Source organism: Thunnus maccoyii, chromosome 18, assembly GCF_910596095.1.
Source record: "Thunnus maccoyii chromosome 18, fThuMac1.1, whole genome shotgun sequence".
Lineage (NCBI taxonomy): Eukaryota > Metazoa > Chordata > Actinopteri > Scombriformes > Scombridae > Thunnus > Thunnus maccoyii.
This window is the reverse complement of record NC_056550.1, coordinates 16,190,862-16,211,684: the sequence shown is the minus strand read 5'-3', so window position 1 is coordinate 16,211,684 and position 20,823 is coordinate 16,190,862. Positions and strand designations below refer to the sequence as shown.

The following is a 20,823-nucleotide window of genomic DNA, read 5'->3' as shown; positions in this document are numbered from 1 at the left end:
AGGGAGGATTTTTCTGCACATTGTCCAGAGGGGCAGATAAGACTACCCAGAGACAAAGAAATTAAAGTTATGAAAAAGTAAAGTGATTAAAATCTATGAGCATAGAGGGTTTATGAAATTGTTTTTATGTGAATGTATCACATGTGAAACAGTCAGCATTTTAGTTGTCACAGATGTACATATTTGTTTTTTTTATTGACATTTCACTACACGCTTTTTATAGGGGTTGTTCTTAAGAGAACCTAAAAAAAATCAGTTTTTATATTTTAAAAGCATTTAATACAAACTTTTAAGTATGTAGTCAATAGTATGTAATACTTTTTCAGAACCTTTCATATCATTAGATGCATGCATACTACTACAAATAATGTGGCCAACTAATTGTGACATTTCTTTCTGACAGTTTCACATGAAGACATTATTTATCCCTGCAGTTGACAGGTTGTCACCCTCTGTCTAAATTCACCAGAGGCATAATGAGACATCTCTATCCCAAGGTAAACTCTGGAGTATGCCCAGACCTTCAATGAGGAAGACAAGTGTCAGTCTGACCTTTGACTTGACCTTTCTTTCACAGAGAGAAGAAATGAATAACACTTTTGGGGAAAACGTACCACTAAAAACTTTAGTGTCTTCCATTTAAATCTAGTCCTTCCTCTTTTCCAATCAGTAAAGGTCACACCATTAAAGCTGCTGCGCTGAATCACTCTCTGTTGGAATTTTTTTTTTTTTTTCTGATTTCATAGTGAAAAAAGAAAGAAAATAAAAATAATTTGTCATAATTTTTCCCATCGGACAGATTTGGCTGCGGGGCTAGTCGGCAAAAGTTCAAACGTGGTGTTCAGCGGGCTGGGAGTGACGTTCTCACCGAGCGGGGACAACTCAGAGTGTTTGAGGTGGTCTCTCAGCTGGAATTCTGAATCCAGGAGTGAAATGGCCTGTCAGAGTGATGTATGATGTAAAGGGGACAGAGGGCTGGCATCCTAGACTTGAGAACTTCTACCAAGATTGTTTTATGTCTTTTTTTCATCTGAAGCACTTGGTGCATGTAATTTCTTTGTTGTAAAGCACCTTGAGCTGCTCCTGTATGAAAGGTGCCATACAAATAAAATGCATTATTATTATTGTAATTATTATTATTATTATTATTACTTCATTTCATGCAGACAGGCAGGAAGCACACATGCAAGTAAATTCTCCTTTTAATTATGATACTTGCATAAAGGATGCAATAGGAGGCAATAGTGTAACAACGATGCTTTAAACTGATGCTGAACTTCCAAAGTGTAAGGAAGTGTACTGCTAATCAGCCCTGACAGTATGTCATTAAAAAGCACTCTTCCATTCATTGTGTGACCTTATAAACATAAAAACCAAATGGCAAATGAATTAATCAGAGATAAAATGTTCATGACCACTGGCCTCACATTTGATGATGTACTCTACAGTTCCTCTGTCTATAAATATTTCTTTTCTTGTAATCAGTTCTCCAGAGACCAGACATGAAGAGAAAGGGAAATGCCCTCGCTCATAAGGTAAAGCTCATATCATTCAGCTTTGCCATAATTGAAAGTAAACCCACATTGCCCCCCACCTCACCACCTCTCTCACTCTCACTTTCATTACAACCTCTTGGCTCCTCTGCTCTGCCATGATTTCAATCTTGGACTAACCCCCTCTATCCCGCCCAACCCCACCCCCCAAAACTCTCCCACACCCCCTTGCCCCCGCCCCACGCCTTGCCACTGCCTCTCTGCATTGATGCTGATAATTACCACTGAATGGATCTGCAGATTCCCATGGATGTCAGTGGAGCCTTTGGCCTGTTCTGTCGCTTCCCTCCTCCTCCTCCTCCTCCTCCTCCTCCTCCTCCTCATCCTCTCCTGCTTCCCGAGTCTCCCCTTCCACTTCTCAATGGGGATTAAGAGCAAGGGAGAGAGGAGAGGGATGGAGAGGGTGAGAGAGGGTGCTTGCCCAGACTGAGGGATGCTTTGCCATGCAACTGCCTCATCTATGTCATCTTGCCAATCAAGGCTGTCACCATGCATAAACCACAAACGTTGCTATGTGTTTTATGATTTTTGGGAAGTTCATAAACTTAATGTCACTATCAATTTGCTGTTAGTGTATTGATAAAGTTCTTACTTGGGAAAATATGATCATAATAAACTCAAGGTAAATCCCATGACACATTAGAAAGTGAAATCCTGTTGGAAAATAGGTTACCTCTATAAAGAACAATTGTGGAAAATAGAGAGAAAAGGGAAAGTAGTGGATTCCCACCATTTCTCCTGTGCAAGCAGAGCTGAGTGGGATCGACGTCATGGTCACTGGGAGCCCACGCACCCTCAGCATGCCAGAGGTAACCGATACCCAGTCAGTGCTCATCCAAGCTAGAAAACCCACTAAAGCTATGTTTTCTTCCAAGGAAGTCCAAGGAGGGGCCAACCCAGCAGCCGGCACACCACAGTTAATCACATCACACCACAGGGAACAGCAAGAAAGAGAAAGCATGAAAACTGCAGAGAGGGCCACTTTAAAGTGGGTAAGAGACTTGGCGTGATGGATAAGATAAAGACAGAATGCTGTATGGGAAGAGCAAGAGGAGAAAGTTATCTTATTTTGTCTATTAAAAGTATGTACGAGCACTAGCATACATCATACATGACTCTTTAATGCAATATGTAACATTCAACATGAAAGGTGGACGTTTTCCAAGATCATGTGGTAATTGTGTCATTTTTTCTTCGGATGCAGCTCCAATTTGAGGAAATGGTTTGGAGTCTGCTTAAAGGCGTCTATGCTGCAGGAGTGTTTGGAACCAACAAGGTTTGGCTCCGGGCTGCATGTCAACCTCACAAATTATCCTCATTAACGACAATTCCAAGGGGATATGGCCATTTGTATGTGTGTGATACTCTGGTGTAGAGGGCCTGTAATAGTCCTGGATGCATACCAGCATGAAAAGTGGCATTTATTAGTCAGGGTCACAGGTTGTACTGCACTGATAGGCAGCCAATAGCAACTCCTCTGGCTCTGATACTGTGGGAGAACCCTGGATTTGTTTCTTGACGTCATGTACCAATGAGGGGAAGAACATCCCAATTGCGGCCTATTTTCAAATTGTGAAGAAAGTAAGAGGAAAGTAGGAATTAGAAAGAAGCGACATGTCATGCTTCTATTTGTTTTGTTCAGTATTTTTTAAAAAGCAGAGGAGATATACAAGTATGCTAAAAAGAAATTGTATGGATAAGGGTGAAAATAAAATGCAACTAAGGGTGAACTGAACAAGAGTGAATCCTCTGCACTGACACAGTATCTTCATCAATTAAAGAAAATGAATCAAGACTTGTGTGCTGTGCATGAAACACACACACGCTCCCTCCTTGAATCTAATGAGAGAGAAAGTGAGACAAAAAGAAACTTGCACCAAAACTTGGCAGAGGCTCAAGTGAGAGCTCAGCAGTCGACACAAAGCTCATGTTTGACATTAAAGGTTTGTGGCTTGACAATTCCTGCTGGAATACTTTCCTTATTCCGGAAAGTTACATCAACACTCCCTATAGAGGAGAGGTGGAATGAGGAGGGAAGCCACCAAGACAGTGTCCCTCATCCCTCCCCTTCTTTCCGTCTCCCTCTATCATTTCCCAAGATTGTTTACCACAAGCACAAGAGCAATGCTGCCTGAGCTCATTATGGACAGCCAAGTCGCAATATACTGCCAAGTCCTGCCCCACTGCCTGGGCCTAGCTCTGTTGTCTTGGTAACCCAGCATCCAAGAACATGGAGGGGGTGGGGGGTGGGGGGGGGGGGTTGCTGGTGCTGGTGGTGATGTGTTGAGGGGGGGTCGCATGATGTCATCCTGTGGCATGGAGGGGGCCAATCAAACCCTGAGAAAATTATGTCACCTTTTGTTGAGCTGGTCCATTCAGGGCTATAGAAGTGCAGTGAATTGAGAGCTGCAGAGAGGTCATTTTTCCCCTGCGCTGTGTATGTGTGTGAGAAAAAGCGGGGGAGAAAAAAAAGGGGAGGCAGGCAAGCAGGGAAGTGCATTGTGAACATGCTAATGTTGTTGACCGTAAGCAAGGCCATAAAGATGTCATGAAGCTCAACTTCCAAAACATCAGCGCCGGGGCCTTCACACCGCTTTTCTTTTTCAGCGTTGACCCTGTCCCCTGCAAATTTGATTCTTAATATGATCCCTATGATGCTTTGAACAACTTGTCAGAACATTGTCAAGCGCCAGAATAAGCGCATGAACGCACTGCAACGAAGCCCAGCCTGGTAGGCTTTGTTTTATCGCTGAGAGAAAGACAACAATAAGCAACCCCTTGAGGAATAATTACCCCCTTGGCAACTCTGCTAGCCCACAATCCTGCACCCATGTCCCATCCCTTGCAGGGATGTAGCTTTCCCCCCTTGAGCCAAACCTTATTGAATCACAGCTGAAATTGACAGTGAAAGACAGTTGAATAGGAAGTCACTGCTGAATTGTTAAACTCACTTAAAATAATTGAAAACAATAAATGCATTTATAGTGTTCCCTGAAATGTCATTCTTCAGATGAGGCGGAGCTTCAGGGATTTTTATGAAAACTCCATTGAATGTGACCCACATTAACCTCGACTCTGACATTAAGCACTTCTCAGTCATGCATACAAGGTTTACAGAAACTCAGCAGGCCAACACATTTTTCCATTATGTCATCTTTATCAGGAAAACTCTCATTTCTAGAAAAGTAACTATAAAAGTAAATTCTAAATAAATGTGTTTTTTCACAATACATTTTTATATCACTTCAAATTTGGCCTATTATCCACACAGGTATTAGTGAAGTAAAACCCTGGGATTTCCAATAACTGCTTAGTTTATCATCATTTAAATTTCACATTTTTCCATTTTCAGTTTAAACTTCACTTTTACTCTGCCTCTTGTTGAGTAGAAAAAGAGTGATGCAACTCCAGATAGTCCTCAGAAAGTAGCAGATTGGCACATAAACAGACTGGTAATGAGGCCAACATGCCTAACAATAACAATGGACACACATATGCACACACGCATAACGAACATTGTGAAAGCATCTTATCAGTTATTAAACTTAACAGACAGGAGTTTGGTTATGCTTTTTTTTATTTTTGCAAACATGGTTTCATAGTTATGGAGCTATAAATCATAAGGAGATTAAGTGTCTTGACAGGTTTGTTAACTAACATAAACACAGGTTGCCAATGTGTTACAATGAAATGTAGTGTCAATAGAGAAGTTTTTTTGGTTTGCATTCATCAGCAACTTGGTGACAATGGCTTCTTTGTGATCACAATTAGAATATCAAATGTCAAATGATGCAGTTACATTTCCTGTGTCTGAGTAATCCTTCTGAGGAAGCTTGATCACATGTGTTTCAATTCATTTTAACAATAGAAAACATTTATCGCGCTCTTTGTTAGATAAACTGTGTATATGCTGTACTTTGCAATCAAATTGGTGTTAGTGCTGACCTCAGTCTGTAAAACTAGTACTAAAAATGAAAATAACCTCTAATTATTTTCCGTTTACAGTTCCAGCACTTGTTGATACTGTATCCAGAATAACATAGTAAATGTCACAACTACAGCGTAAGAGCAACAATGTGAATAAACACTGAATATCAAAAGCAGATGTATATATGGGAAAATATTAATCCAGGTTCAATTTAGAAAAAAGTCAAACAATTTGTAGATCCATTGTGGTAAATATACAAAATATGCATTGAGTTTCCTTTAGAGCACCTCTCCAGACAGGATTGACTGATCTGTTCCTTAATGTCTGAGCAGCAGAACACACTCAACTGTCCTTCTGAGTTCAGCTTCTCCAAGTCCAAGTTGCTGGCGCTGGATCCTGAGAGTGAGATTGTCAGTGATGGAGCTCAGGCTGTCAGCAGCCATGCCAGGAGCAAACATCTGCTGCAGGGGGATGCTGGTCCACAGTCCAAACCACGATTTAGTATGATCCTAGAAACATAATACAGAAACTAATGATTGACTGAGTCCAAAAAACACTTGAAGCTTGAACACCGACACATGTTTCTCATACCCATACTAAAGAAAATTAGAGGTTTATTATCTCTGACCATTTTTTTTTTTTTTTTTTTTAAGTTAAGAGCGACGGTTGAACCAAGTAACTTTGAATAACCAGCAGAACATTTTTGGCTGCTTTCACAAACTCCACACAAAAAGGGCTTGAGGATTCAAACTGGCATAAAGAAGTTACAGATGAACAACGCAGACCCTCATCCACAGCTGAAATTATCATATCATGAGTTGTGGCAAAAACCAGGCTGTGTGTGTTGCTTCAAGCCATGTGGATACAAATCACCAGGCCCGCTTACAGTGCAGCTGCAACTAGCAACTTTTCAGGCCAGAAACAAAATTAAGATGTAACTGCTTGTACCGTTTCAGGCCAAAAAAGTCCTGATTAGAAAGATATGTCTTATTTCAATGATTAAAGAAATTAATTACTTGTGAACAGTTGTGGGAAAAAATACATGAGAAAACTGTTCTATATGAGAACAACAGCTGGATGAATGTTTTGCTTTCTTATGACAGCAGTGCTAATCAGTGTACAACATCTGCTTTTGTAACAACAAAGTCTGAACATCCCGAAGTGAGGTAATGCAGGTAGGTGGCCCCTTGACAACCCCGGCTCTGCTTTACCTGTGCTTGCATATAACCTCCCACAAAATGACATTACGTTGTCTGCCTCCACACACCAGTGCACTAAACCCTGTGGTTGCCATGGCAGCGAAGTGGCAGGACCGGCCTCTCCCGCTTGTTCTTTGCCCGGGGAAGGAACGACGTGTCAGAGGATAAGTAGTCATCCATCAATGTTTCTCATCTTCTTTATGCCTGTCTGCACCTCTGAGCTGGTTTACCTGTGAGGAGTCACGTTCCACCAGCGCACAGGATGTGGCCTCACTCTCGTCCTCCTTCTTCATCTCCCTCCTCCTTCACCGCCCTCTCCTTCCCCTGGGCCTCAGACATCATCACTGCTTTCCAGCTTGCTTCACCTAAAACCTAAGCTACTACCACTCTGTTGCTCTTCTCACACGCTCTGACTCTATACTTTCATTTCAGAATCTACGCTTTTTCCAGCCTCACTTCTCAATAATCTTCCTTTTACTTCTCTATCTCTCCCTTTTGCGCTGCATTCTGGCTTTTCCCTTCCCACGTTTCTCTCCTATGCCTCACCTTGGAGCAGAGCCAGTGGAACAGCATCAGCACACAGAACCAGGTCCCAACCTGCCTCTCAGTCTCAGCCTGCCTGTGTACGCCTGTCTGTGCCTGGGGCTGCGACTGAGGCCGGCCCCTATCACCCTCCCTCATCAGCACATCTACTGTACCTGTCTGCTGGCACCCTGCCATCCACACACACAGTTCCCCTTCATTTACTGAGAGCACCAGGTACGAGGAAAAAAAAAAGAAGATAATGTACGCCTAAAATCTATAGAAAAAGACTACTCATGTTGGGGTCAAGCATGTTTGACCTCCATTGAGAACACCCGCGGCCACCCTGAGAGGTGCACGTATACAGTGCCACTCATTCAGCCTGCTGGCTGCCGTGCACAATCCCATCAACAGGTTGCTTTGAAGGCCACCGACTCTGTGGTGGGCCATCAAAGCATATCTTCATTCATTTCCAATGAAAGGATCTAAGGCTCCTAAGAGAAGCTGTGTTTGAAGTGATATCTCTGTGCCACTGCATTCTTTACCATGCTGTCATGGCTTGAGTTACACAGTAAAAAAAAGTAAGAACATGGGCGTTACGCCAGTACCATCACCCTGATCATGTCTCAAGTACATGTGAACTACCACTGCTACATCTGTTTGATCAGTGAATATACCATACACTGGTTGTTTATAGCAACTGTCAGTGTACATAATAAGACTGTAGTGTGTGTGAGCAAACATTCCTCTGAATGTAGATGAAACAACAAAACAGTCATCCCTACCTGTTGAATCTCTTGAGATCATGTTTCCATTAGTCAGCTTCTTCCCGTTGCTCACCTGAGATCATCTGAAAAATATAAAGGATGGGGAAAGAAAATGATTCAGTGAGTGGCTCATTCAACGGCAAAAAATAAGAGAGAGGAATCAAATTTAATTCAGTCCTGCTATGCCCAAACTTGCATTAACACTTCAGCAAACATTTATTTTTCTACAGTACAACTAAAGAGCAAATAGTTTCTTCTTGCAATGGGAGCCAGGAACCAATGGGATCTCAAAATAAATCTGAGGAATTGTGGGATGATTACCTTAGGATAAGAAAAAAAAAAAAACCTTTCTGTCACTCTGCCATCATCACTGTTCAATCAAAATCTAGGAATATGCACTGGAGCAGTAAAGTTTATTAGTTTCAAGTGTTACTACAAGTTGTCACTCAACAGCTTTGCCTTCCTACTTCATGCATTATTTTTAAAGCTCTTTCTCGACCAAATCTGGTTTTATATTGACCACATGGCTCAGACCTCTTCTGGTATCTTCACAGAGCATTTAAAAAGTCAAACCTAGAGTAGTGACATAGATCACCCCGGTCTGTTTTATGTAAATCTAAGGTTTCAGTGAAGTTTTGCAGTACCTGGCAGTGCAGGAGAATGGAAGCAATCAAAGTGGCTTTTCCATTCTACTGCTTAAAATGAAGTGGTGTGCTGGTTTTATTTTATAAGGTTAACAGGTTCAGGTAGATACTGAATTGAGAAAGTTGCAGGTTTCTTTACACAGATAAGTTTTAGACTGAAGCTATGAGCTCTGGACCGATGACAGTCTGGGTCCCTCTTCATCCATTCACGGACAAAGGTGCTCTCTGCTTCTGAGTTTCACTGTCCCAGACCTGTTACCTTGGCAACAAGTACACTGTTTCCGAGTGACACAAAGCCTGAACTTAAGAACCTCCTTTCAGGTTGAAGGCTCCAAGAGTTGAGGGGAAAACAGCAATAACAGGACGGCGGGGAGAGAAACTGAATACTTGCAAATTGCTTCCCAGAGTTTCTGGAGGACATGGTAAAATGATTCTTTCTTTCCTCTCCCTTTTAAAATACCTTTCCCTGGCATCAGGCACCATATGTAGTTGTGTGTGCTAGTCCCATTTCTTTTATATCCCTTCTTAAATTTCTGTTTTTTCTAGCTATCGTACTGAGCTAAGTGAGTTATCATGTACACCAGTAGACTGGAGCTGCATGTGGCTGGGCTAAGCCTCCAGATGAGGTAATGTTTAGAGGGTTGGCGAGCCAGGAGAAGGGTTGGTCAGGTCTTGATTAGCTCAGGGGTAGGGGCTCTCTCTAATATTGGACACCCCTTTGTGTGGTGAGATTACTACCTTATGAAAAACTGCCCCTGCTGACACGCCTGATGGGATCAGAGCTTCCTGCCTGCTGCATCGTCCTGCTTATGAGCTCTCCACACACAAGAGAGAAAACACACAGCCAAACACCAAGCACACACGAGTGAACATCTCAGAAAAGACAGGCATGAGCAGTGAGAGATCATATACACAACTCACAAGTTCTGTACATGCTTAAAAACAAACGTACACGGCCACACAAGCTAGAGCGTGCACAAACGGCACCTCCTAGGGCCTTCCCTCATCCACTTGTGTGTGTGTGATGACCACAACTGATGACCCCCAGATGGAAAACAACCTGCATTTATTAACGAGGCCAGATGACACACAAACACACACTCATGCTCGCTCACTTGCTTTTACTGTGGTTGTCTCCTCCGGCCACTGTTCAATGGAAATCACATGATGGACCACATCCAGCTCTGAAAAAACAACTGAGAATCTCCACCCCGAAAAAATATCAACAAACAATGTTAAAAAAAAACAGAGAGGATTCAGAGGCAAAGCTTTCAGGGGATTTGATCCTAGCAGTCTTCTAAAAAGAGCTGAGGCTATAGGATGATTTCAATTATTTGATATAATTTCTGATGGTCCATTAGTTCAAAATAGAGCTCTGATTATATGAGATGTGTAAACAGAAAGTCGCAAACAAAACCTGCAACAGAGCTGTACTTTTTTCCAGATGTGTAATCGACTGTTAATTAGCAGTGGCCTTACTGTCATGTAACCTTTCCCAAATAAATCCCATTTAAAACCAAGAACTGCAGTATAAATGCAGGAATCTGGTTTGTTCAACCACACAGCAAACTTCAACACCTTTCCTTTTCTACTGTTTAGAAGCCTACACTAACAAAAGCTCGTATTTCTGCAGTGCACTTTGTGAAAACAAATAAATACTTGAAGGTGTATACACACAAGCATGCACACACCAGTCAGGGACACTGGCACAACCTTGCGCAAGTGGTCCTTTAAACCAGTCATGTGAAACGACCCGTTCCTTTCTGCAAATCAGATTACATCTCCGAGCTGAGGCCTGCAAGTCCACACACACACATTTAAAGCTCGGGTCCATGCAACACACACGCATGCACACACACATACACACACATAACTTAATCAGATTTTGTCCCACAAACCTTCTTGTCTTTGTGAATGTGTGCTGCCGGTATCAGCCAGGCCCGGAAATGCTGGCTAAAAATATGCATATAAACTTACAGGTTACAGTAATACACAGTATGTTTGTACTATGCACTGTATACTGAATTAAGCAGAGGCTACAGATTCCCTTAAATAAGTGCAAAACTAAACAATTTCTTTGTCAAAGAAAATCATAGAGGGCTTTGATAAGCCTCCTTTCAGCAGAGCTTGGCTGCTGTTTGGCAGCTCTGCAGTGGAATGAGCACATGTGGAAACATGTTTATACCGTGTTTGGCAGGAATGCAAATGATAGATGATTCGCAAATTATTCAACCCCTATTCAGGTTACCAAGCACTGATGTGCTAAAGTAGGGAAATCACACAAGTTTCTTCTGCTTAAATCAGTGTCAAATTTTCCTGGGTCAATGAAATACTTGCAAATAATTAAGTCTAAAATGGTGGAATAAGCACTGTACGTGTGATAAAACATAGTGAGTATGCAAATACTTCCACACTGTTTGCTTCTAAGGTGCTTAATACTTTTGATGTCTCTGCGCATTTTAGCTTCAGTGATCAGGCTTGCAACTTCTCAGAGTTTTTGTTCCGAGTCTTTCAGTCTAAGTCACAATGTAAAAGAAGCTGGTTGGCTCACTGCTGGTGGACTGGTCGGCTTAATCAAACCCAGACAGTTGGAGGAAATACAAGTCTCTGTTCTTACAGGATCTACATTAGGCTCCACACTGCTAATCAGAAAGTCCTTCAACTACATCAGCATGTTCCCCTGGCCCAACCAACAACCTAACCTCATTTGTCTTTACAGTTTTATGAAGACACTTGAATTACGTCCCTATCAAATTTGGAAAAAACAATTGCTGCTGCCTCAGAACTCATCATAATAAACAAAATCCTCAATAGATTAGCTGTCTGTTTTCCTGTTGTCCTTGATGCCATGGAGGTCAGAGAGGGGAAAGTTGTGGGTGGCAGGAAGCTGAAACAGCCGTGCCTATAATGGAGTATCAGGAGTGCCAGCTCAACTCAAGTTCAACTCAAGCGGGTCATTCTCTCTTCACAGTGACATCTGAGAAGACCAGTGATGATGACCGGCATCGAGGGGAATAGAGGAGCAGAGGAACCGCACCCTGGGTTAGATTGCACTGGATGCTCAGATAAGAGGACAGGAAAAGGCAGTTTGGGGCAGGGCAACAGGGGAAGCTGGCTGGAGCTACTGTTACCCCAGGAAGAGCTCACTCATCCCTCAGATCACCTGCCACACCTGTGGAGGCCAGGATCTGATTCAGTCACACAATCCCACCGGGCGTGGAGTTAAGAATTGGTCACCAGAGCCTCAGATTGGACTCAACGTGAACCGATGTAGGTAACTGCTACAGCTACCATGCATAATAAATGAGTGTAGTAGTGGTTTTGCATGTTTTGGCCAAACTAATATAAATATGTATTTACTCTACATTAAAGCTTACTGTTTTCCAAAGCATATAAAGTTTTTTTCGGATTTTGAATATTCTAGGCAACCATTGGTTTTCCATCAATCATACCATAGGAACACAGCTTGCAGAGACTTGAAACATGCTTTACATACTAATTAGTCAAGGTTACTTGATTGTTGTGTGGTTATAGCTCTCCTTTTTGGTGCCTTCAAGGCCACACTCACATCGAAAAAAAGAAAAAGAAAAGGAATATCAGTGCAAGAAATGACAAAATGTACATGGTCCTTTTTTGGATGTCTACGTTTTACATTGTTTGTCTTCTGGGTTAAACTTTGCACCAACTTAGCAAATGAATGTGATTCTGGCAGCTGCTATGTAAAAGCCTGTTTCTGTGTACAGCTGTAGTACCAGTTGATTTTTAAACCTTACTGAAATGAGTGAAAACCAGTCAGATTATCTGGGTGCAGGCTCTAAAATGTAAGATTTGCTGTTCTGTTTCAGAATTTCATTATAAATCAAATTATGGACAGTTGCCAGACAAAAGCAGCAATGTGGGCTCTGATAAGTTACTGTATGATGTTTTTGCCATTATGGTTTACATATATATTATATAAAAATTAAATCAATATATTAATAATCAAAAGTCATACTAAGTCACTGAGAATGGAAATGCTGTGATGTAACTAAAGAGGCATATGGTCAGTCTTACAGCAGACACACAGTCTCACACACACACACATACATCGGTAAAGTAAACCACAATGTAGTATCTTCATCTGGAGTGCATTTCCTGTCCTCCGGGTTGGCATATGGCTGCTGGGTCCTGTTTTACACTACTGCATCTCTCTGTGTTATATTTCCCTGCCTGCACAGAAACAACTGTTTTACAACTGAAAACAGGACAGAACTTTAAGGACAAGGACCATAGTCAAGATCTTAGACTTTTATTCTGGGTGTTCGAAAATCTAGAGCAATATGATGTACTCTGCACATCTGGAAAAATCCCTCATGATGGATTATGTTGGTTTAGGATATAGTTTTGACAAGCACAGTTCCCAGTTTTACTTAAGTCTCTTCCCAAGAAACAGAAAGGTGCAATCATCAGTGTCATACACTGACCAAAAATTCAGTCTGGAATGGAAATTTAAGAGGATAATAAAGTTACAGCATGAGCAGCTCTTTAATCAGACAAATTAGACAACTCAACCCTCTTCCTCTTTAGAAAAAAAAAAGTGTGTCAAATTTTACAGGGTGAGAAGTGAGGAGACAATTCTATTCAGCAGCAACAGCAAAGACCTATCATCTTGTCTGAAATAAAAAAAAATGTCACCAAATGATCTTCTATCACCTTTTTAACCCAGTAGAATTCGTAACCAGGAGTGGTCACAGGAGCTGTGAAATGTTAGTTTTAGCATGAAGGTAAACAGCCTCTCCCATGGTGGGCCTGTATCCTACACAGAGTAGGCACATGTTTCCCATTGTGGTTAAAAGGGAAGGGGATTAAAGTGTAGTGCAGCCGGAGCCATAGCCATACACCCCATGGTGGGATCACAGTACTCTCAGGTCTTTCAGTACTGCTGATGCAGCCCAGTTGGAAGTGGCTGGTATTAGGGAGAAGCCATGGCCAGATCTATCAGGTGGGCTAGTCAGGGTCCTCTAGAGCCTGAATTTGAGGCCTTTCCTTGGGGCTGAGGAGGCAGGCATGTTACCATGTTGACAGAACTGCCCCACTCACACAAACACAGGGTAGCTAAGGATTATGAGAAGGTGTTGAAATGGAGCGGATTTTGCTTTTCAGAGGCCCAATACTGTCCCTATGAAAAAGAGATCACCTTCAAAACTCATATTAAAGACAGAAACAGAGGTAGAGAAAGAAAGAGATGAAGGTTAGGTTAGACTGAAAGAAGGACAGAAATCTGTTTAATGGCCATCAGTTCAGGCTGCCAAATATGAGGTTTTCACCCCAGGGCCTCAGGGTCAAATAGGCCACATTCAGGTACCACAGGGGACACTTCACGCAGGAGACTGTGACTGTGCAGCCAATTAAAGGACACTTTAAAAAGGCAAATAGTGCAAGGGACATTGAAGAAGATATGCATAGTGGAGCATATCTGCACTTACCAAAAACTGCCAATTATCCAACACCCCATGAAGCTGCACATGGAGAGCTTCCATGTGCAGTGAGTAAAAACTCTTTCCGTGCAGGGTAAAAAGGGATGCAGAGGGAGGGTTGAACATGTGCCCTGTCATACCCAATATTGGTGTCTCTACGGGGTGGTTTGTGTGAAGTCCTATTGTGTTTGAGCAAAAAAGTTTGAGTAAATCTGATTCTGAAAAATCATGACTGGTCCACACACTTTGAATATTCAATTATTGAGCTTAATTAAAGAATCTCTGCTGTGTGAAACTATTAAGAAAAGTTCAAATGGCATGTTTTACAGTAAACCTTAAAGACTTGCATCTTGGGTTGCAGTGCTCTTATGAAAATATGTGACTTTACTTGGACGTGTCACAAATGACTTGAGACTTGGGTTGGATGCTTTAAGCCTTGTAAACATATCTGTCCATCCTTGCTACACATTGCTCAATTCAGTGAGATGGGATTGTCACTGAGACATTCTTAACCTTTTGGCCTCAAAGCCCACACACATAAACATAGATAATTACATGCTATATGCCTGTCAGTCTTGCAGTGTTGGTGTATCTGCTCCTGTGTATGTTTGTGCATTAAAAGGGAGGAACTAGGGAGCAGGGATTCTGTCTAGAGCCTAAGTGTTTGTGCAGATTTACAGGACTTTTTCACCCACAAAAACTGTGTGGGTGAGAGAGTACGGCATGTTAATGAGCATGTGCGCGGTTGTGTTTTGAAACTGGAAACAGATTTATGTAGTGTTTGGGATCAGCTCTTTAAAGGTCACACTGAACAAGTTAGCTTTGCTCAATAAACCCTGTTCCCTCTCTGATCCAGGTGACTCTAGGCCAATAGTTTCACGACACACGGGACAGAACGTAAATACCACTCTGATCACTTTCTCCTCCTTATTGACATCATTAATTTCCTATTCCAATGACGCCACGCTGACATTCAGTGTCTTTGATTAATTGGTTCCTACAGGGCTTTTGGGCTGTTCCATTGAAAAAAAGAAACGTTCTGGAGCCCTGCATTGTTAGATCCAAACATGCCTCAAGCTGTAAGTATGGCCACAGAAAAAGATACCATGGCAGTGAATAAGATATCAGTCACAGTCACAGAATTTTCCTATCGACACTTATCACAGTGTTACATGGCAGTTAGAGGGGATATCTGTCAAACTCGTTTGATTTAAAACATCTTTCATCGACAGATGTGAGACACACTTAAACACACATTCATTCATTGTCATTCATTTACACACAAGCCTACAAGCATGCCACTGCATGCAGATGTATGTGTGTACAAATAGTCAAAGCACACATTAACAAACGCAAACACCACAAAGAAGCCACGCAAAACTAATGTAAATGTCAGGGACTGCACTAGTGGAAAAAGGTGGGATGAGGAACACATCAAGGCTAATCCAGCCAGGGATTAGGAGCGGGCAAATATCACCAATAATAAACAAATGACTAACATTCCTGGTCTGTGTGGTTACGAGCCCCTGGGCTCCAGCTAGAACCCAACAGGGTCTGGATCCAATCCCTGCTGTTTATCAGTACGAGTAGAAGCGGCCACTGGTGAGATCTCCATGACAAACACTTGGGGGACAAACCTAGAGACCAATCACTCGTCCCGCTTTGATTTACAGCCCAGACCTCAAAGTCCTCAGCTTGATATTCAGACTGAAATGGACATTTTGTTGCCACTCCAATATTCATTACGACACTGCTTACTTGTTTGGCATTTTCTGAGGGGTGACAATTTTACTTTGTCCTAACCAGTCTCCAGTGACAGCCATATATCCTGCCACCCATGCTATGGGGCTTGTTCCCCCAGCTTTGAAAAAGCCTGTGCAGTTTACTGAGTCTCAATCATAATTAATATCAAAACTACAAATGGGGTTACATTACATTTGAATCAGTAATGTTCAGGGATTATAAATTTGACAATTTATTCTTAGGGAGAGGGTTTTGGTTAAGATCTGGTGAGGACTATATTATTAAAACTGCAGTTTCAGTGCCAGAAGATCAATTATTTTAATTTGATGAGCAAATATATTTAAAAGTGGCATCCCATGAACATCTGTCTGTTAATCTGAGGACAAGTCTGCACTCACACAAGCTGCATCCTTGACGGTGAGACTGGGAATATTTTAGCCATGATCTAAATATCACTTGGATGTGGTTTTAGCTTACTTTATAAACCACATGCTACTACAATTTAAAACTGATTTTAACCAAGATCCTTTTACATCTTGACTTATGTAGGTCAGAGTAGCTGGACTGGCCTTCTGAGATAAAATAAAAAGGAAGGGCTAGAGTGCTCATATTTCCAGCATTGTCAAAAATACTGAAGACTGGGCAGGAGGAACAGCTGGAGAGAGATGGAAAAGAAGAACAGAGAGACCGAAGCGATGGAAAGGAGAGACACAGGAGCAAAAGGGAAGAGGGTAGTGGTTACAGAAGTGGGCCTGTGACCCGAGGGTCGCAGCTACATCCTTGGACCAGGGTTGGCAAAGTGAGAAACCATTAAGGTACTTTTGAGCAAAGCCCTTAACCCAAACTGTGCTGCTCAGTGACTAACAGGTCAGACTGTGGTTGTACTGGACAGCTTCCTGGTGTGTAAAACTTTGTGAGTATGGTCAAGGTGCAAAAGAGAGCTGAGTTCTCATCTGAATCAATAAAAGTGAAAAATAAAGAGATCAGGAAATAGGTGAAAGAGAAGAGGGAGATGGAGAAAGATTGAATGTGAGGGATGAGGGCCCAAGTGACGAAGATGAGACAGAATCAGTGAGAAGGACAGATGGAGACAGAGAGACAGATGAACCAATGCCTGCCACAAATCCACCTGAATTTATGTTTGCTCTCTCTTTATATAAACTCGAAACTTACCATTTCAGTTAATATGTTTTTAGTTATTGGCCATTTTCTGTTGTGATTTACCTATAATTTTATTTGGGCACCCACATCCATGCTTTGTATTCATCGTATTAATTTGTATTTATTCCAAGATTACATGCAGTTTAATATATAATGAGCAGTGATTATAAGAGATTAAACTAATGCTGAAAATATGAGTAAATTAATTGATTGGTTGATCAACAGGAAATCAACCAACAAGAACTGTAATGGCCATTTTTCACAATTATCTGACATTTACAGACTAAATGATTACCGGTAAAAATAATTGTCAAGTTAATAAAATATGAAAGTCACAGCCCTTGTTGTTCCAATCTGACACAATTTGGTAATGTCACCAGCTTAAGCCCTGCCAACAAAGACTTTGATTGGCTATGCTGTCACTCACTAAAATTTGTGGCCGGAATTGAGGGGTTTGGAACCAGGCTACAAAGTATTCACGCTCAAGAGCAAGAAGGATTTTATAACACGAGAAGTCAACACCAGAAATACGGCAAAACGGCAGACTTGTTTAGCATTATTGACAAAATATTGATCGCTTGTCTTGGTGTCACCATGGAGATTATTGCAGAGGAATTCTGAACATGGGCCATAGATTAAGGGCCATGAATTTTTTTAAGTAGTAACAGGCTTGGTTAATTAGCAGTTGTGTGATGAAACTGAGATCAAAGGTAATGCAGTGAAAGCAGGTTGTAATTTGGTCGGTGCACTTTTCTACAACAAGGAAATTGTGCACAAGAGGAGAAAGGCCTTCCACTGGAAATGCAGACACAGCAACATTTCAATCTCTCCCTCTACCAGCTCTTTTGTGTTATATGACATCAGATGAAACACTCCACTAAGTCTTAACTTGGGTCGATGTTCAGAGGCCTTAATCTCACCCTGTAAATGTGTGTGTGTATGTGTGCTGAGAAATAGTCTTCCCCTTTGCTGTAATCCACCTATTTTGTTCCGGTCCACTGTTCAGATTCAAGGTGGAAAAAAGCCGAGACAACAGCGTTTTGCCTTAGTCTGTCTGGCCCACAGTGCTTTACCTGCTGAGCACAGAGACTCACCAAGCCTGAAGGACTCTGTTGCTTTAACCCTGTCCCCAAGCATGTCCCTGGCCGGCACAAAAGCCATCTGGGGTGCGGCTGAGAGCTTTAGCAACAAAATAACTCTTTCAATCTGCACTCTGCATGGTTCTGACTGCAGGGCGCTGAGGTCGCCAATACCAAGACTCTTACTGGACCCTCCTCCTCCCTCTCCTCCACCCTTCTAATCCTGGCCTACATGACTGACTCCGACTGAAAGCCCCACACGCCAGAGGTGGGAGCCAAAAGCACTGTGAGATTCAAAAAAGACCACCTGCTCATCAAACTAAATTGCACTCACTGAAGGCAATGGGGAATAGAGAGAATGAAAAGGAGGGGAGCAAGAGGAAAAAAAGCATAAGAATAAAAAGAAAGACAAGTCAGTGCTCTCCCTCTGTGATCTTGGCAGACAAAAGAACAAATTGCATTTCTGCGTCATGGCACCCGAGGGTCAAAATCGGCATAGGCTCCCACTCAGTACTGTTTGTGTGTGAGCATGTTGATATAGGTTCCATCAGTTCCCACAAGAGAGCCAGAGAGGTACACAGGCCTACCTTTCAGCCTTTCATCTTGGCTTCTTTTGTATCCTGCTACACTTGGTCTGTTGTCTTTCTCCTCTATCGGGCAGAATTGACTGTTATTATTCCAAACAGCATTATCTTTATTAATGCCACAGGTCTCGGGACTGTGCACTCCCTGGGAGCCGGGTCTGGACAGAGCTGCAACCAATCTCCCTAGATAAAAGCTCAGTGGAGAGCTGTATGCAAGCCAGACAGCTCGGACAGGCCTTCATCCTCCCTCCTCATTCTCAGAGAGAGGTATAGACCCTACAAAGACTAAGATATGGCTTTAATCTTGGCACTTTGAGTCAGACAGAAACATTTGAACTGAGAGCAGCTCTCTACACGGCTATCAGAAGTCACTTCAGGTTTAGTCAGAACAAACAAATTGTATTATTAGTGAATACATTTCTATATTTAAAATTGAAAATAGAAAAATCCATCCATCCATAATGGAAAAGTTTTGAAAACAAAATTGGGGGAAAGATTGTGGAGTCATGCACAAACTACTCAGGTTGTAAGTCATGAAACTATATCTCCTGGTGCTAAAGAACACCAACCAGCACAGTTTATGAGGGTGCCCTCAATTTCTACCCTGGCTTATATTGTTGGTGGCTTGCATGTACTTGGAGCTGAGGCCATTTCCCGAAGTCAGCCGTGCATGACGAGTTATTTTAAAGATGGTGTGGAGAGCTGACGTGTGGCCAGGCCAGGGCTGGGCAGCGGCTGGGGTCGCAGCTTAGTGCCTCGAGCCCCTCGCTCCAGTGGTCACACAGCATCAGCTCCCGGCCCGAGCCCGGACACTGATTTATGGGACAGGGGGATTACCATCAAACCAGCCGTGAGGACCACCCAGATGGTGGCACAGGATGACAGCCGCACAAACACACACAGGCACACATGCACGCAAATTCAAATACTTACACATTCACACATGCACTTATATGTACCTTTTTTACACAGGTATCCACAGAAATCCACATAGTTACACAAATAACAACTTAAATGCAAACAAGAATCTTGCTATTTAAGATGCAGTTGATATTAAAGATCAAAATTTTCTGAAAATTACCAAGCATGAAAAGCTGCACATGCCGTTGGTAATGGCTCTGTTAACCACTTGAGTGCAGCAGGAGGGATTAGTTCGCTGAGGCTTCCTCATTACCACAATGCAAGAGAGCCAGCTTTGCTCATCAGAGTTCTTATGAATCCGCAGGATATGCTTGGTTTGAAAAGTAATTCTGCTCAATCACGTCATATTATTTCTTTTTTTTTCCTCACTTATGTTTGCATAATGCATAATTGAAGACTGACGACTTGTGTAATTTTCTATCTCAACTGACACAAGTCCAAAACAAGAGCCTTCCATGTAGTTACAGATGGGAAGCAGAAGCCAGGCAAAATCTCTGGCTTTTATCAAAACTGCTGTTAATTCTCTGAAATGGGTGACATTCAACTTGATCACGATGTTTAATAATTCACTTTCCACTTTTCTTAATGCAGGTCTGGACTCCTCTCGTTCTCATTCCAAATGCATTTACCATCCTTAATACTTTCCCACCAAGTCACATTTTCATCCAAGAACATGTGCAAATACACTGAGCAAAAGAGGAAAAAGGGAAGAAAAGCACATATTTCTCACTTGCCAGGGCACAGCATAACTCAACCTCAAGGCACCAGTTGGATGAGCTGAACAATAAGAGTCAATGACAAATCGGACATGGTGCATTCCTTGGGCAAACACTCACCTTATAAAGGGAGACAGGTAGGCAAACACTCACCTGCCCTAAGCTAATAACGCGTGTGGAGGCAAACACACACACACACTCACACATGCACACACTTGAATGTCGATACATTGAGACAATGATGGGAATTAAACTGCACAAAACTCCGTTAGCATGAAAAGAGGAGCTGATTTGCTCATAAAAACAAAACAAAAAAAACAATAAATCTCAGATTACAGAGAGAGACACGTAGTATTTTTTTATAAGCACCAAAGAGGAATATGGGAAACTGGTGTCCCTTTGTGCTGTATAACTGTGCTATGTGAAACACGGAAAGACTGACACACAATTATAACATATACGGTGCACCCTCGATCTGTTTAGGGTTTCTCTTAATCATTGCACTGCAAAAATAAACAGAAATTGAATGATCTTAACCAAGGCCAGTGCA

General features: G+C 42.1%; 1 long non-coding RNA gene across 1 annotated transcript in view; it reads right to left on the bottom strand.

The window, feature by feature from the left end:
• Nucleotides 1-4,688: 4,688 nt before the first annotated feature.
• The window catches only part of LOC121883369, a 53,469-nt gene continuing 37,334 nt past the window's right edge, over nucleotides 4,689-20,823 (bottom strand). The window contains exons 3-4 of the long non-coding RNA XR_006092205.1: nucleotides 7,988-8,052; nucleotides 4,689-5,990 (exon numbers count right to left, since the gene is read on the bottom strand). This is a non-coding gene — a long non-coding RNA (uncharacterized LOC121883369). The remainder of the gene's footprint in view (nucleotides 5,991-7,987; nucleotides 8,053-20,823) is intronic.